This window comes from Mchenga conophoros, linkage group LG4, assembly GCF_057382185.1.
Source record: "Mchenga conophoros isolate Kocher_MC1m ecotype Shallow Benthic linkage group LG4, M_conophoros_male_GT1.1, whole genome shotgun sequence".
NCBI classification, from domain to species: Eukaryota; Metazoa; Chordata; class Actinopteri; order Cichliformes; family Cichlidae; genus Mchenga; species Mchenga conophoros.
Genome location: NC_140529.1, coordinates 18,215,709 through 18,217,176, shown reverse-complemented (window position 1 = coordinate 18,217,176; position 1,468 = coordinate 18,215,709). Strand labels below are relative to the sequence as shown.

Genomic DNA, 1,468 nt, shown 5'->3' with positions numbered 1-1,468 from the left:
AAAAAAAAGAAAACATTCCAACATTTCTGACATTCCAGACGCGATATTTTAAACATAGATTGAAAGATCTGCCAGATCCTCTGTCATCTCTAGAACACCTGCAAACGCTGTGCTGTAGTGATGAAACTGAAGGAGGTTTCGTAACTTTTGTAAACCTTCGAAAGATGCACGAAGAACAGAGATGCCTGCCTCACATTTGGCTTTTGAGGACTCACTGTTACTACGCTAAATGATTCATGGGCAGAACAGCAATCCATCATCTCTTTGGAGGGGTAGTATAAATACATCACCTTCCTGGAACCGCACTGTTAAATGCCGGTGTAGAGGAACTTAATAAAGTAGTTGACCTCCATAATGAACCACAGCATGTTAGCTTCATGAATCATCTTCTGGAGACAGCTGTTTTCCCACATCATTCATGACTTTGCATTTAATATTTACATTTTTTTCCCAATTGCTTGCTCATCCTCCCCTGCAGATGTCATTTGTTAAATCTTAAGTTGAATAAGCCAGAAAACGAGTCTTAATTTATTTTGTGCTTCTTTTTTTCAGTGGCCTCTTGATGTCAACACTTGTTCCACTGATGCTACAGGACAGACTTCATGTAATCTTCTTTGTATTCTCTCAGTGATCTGATTCTAATTCATCTGCATTTGGCAGCTCACAGTAAGGCTCCCACCGGGAGTGAAAAAAATAAAATAAAATAGAGGGCTACAAAAACAATGAGGCTTGTTTTGATCATGCCTCCCCCCTATCTGTCCAACAGATGTTCGTTTTACTGAAGAGGAAACAGCAAATGAGTGAACATGGGTATGTTTCAGCTTGGAAGATGAAACTGGACAAAGGCTGAATTTACAACATTGCTACTACTGCTGTCTGCTTTAGAGTCAAAATGTATCTTTAGCTTGTGAATTTGATCAGATTTCCAGGGTTTAAAGTAACAAAAATGTGCCTCCACACAATAAAATGCCACAATGTTCTTCTCTGATTGTCTGATGTTTTGCTTTGACATATAAAATTATTTTCCATAAGGAAAAACAATAGAACAAAACATTTTCATACCCTCCAACAATATTACATTTTAAATCTCGCGAAATGTATGTTTCATTCACACATGGTGCAAGTAGCTTCTAGACCAGAGAAGTGAATCCAAGGCCATTGCCTTGGAATCCATTGCCTTAAAGCTGCATTCTTTCTAGTGGCCAGCAGGGGGCGACTACAGTGGTTGCAAAAAGACTTCTGGTTATGTTCCTGTGACCACTTGCAGTCAGCTGCCAACTTTAAACTAACTAACAGGAATAAGACGGCAATAAAACAGTTTGTCACTGAATGGGGTCAAGTTAGCAGTTACGTTCAATCTGTTTGTGATCAGCTGTGATAAATCTGTGGAATTACATACACAGAAATTCAATTTAACGATTAACGTTCAGAGTTCAGCAAAATTTTCTTCAATTTGAAACTGAAAATT

General features: G+C 38.4%; 1 long non-coding RNA gene across 1 annotated transcript; it reads left to right on the top strand.

The window, feature by feature from the left end:
- The first annotated feature begins 551 nt into the window (after nucleotides 1–551).
- On the top strand, nucleotides 552–979 carry LOC146575862 (uncharacterized). The gene is made up of 2 exons (XR_014892336.1): nucleotides 552–604; nucleotides 767–979. It is a non-coding gene; the product is annotated as an uncharacterized LOC146575862 (long non-coding RNA).
- The last annotated feature ends 489 nt before the right edge of the window (nucleotides 980–1,468 follow it).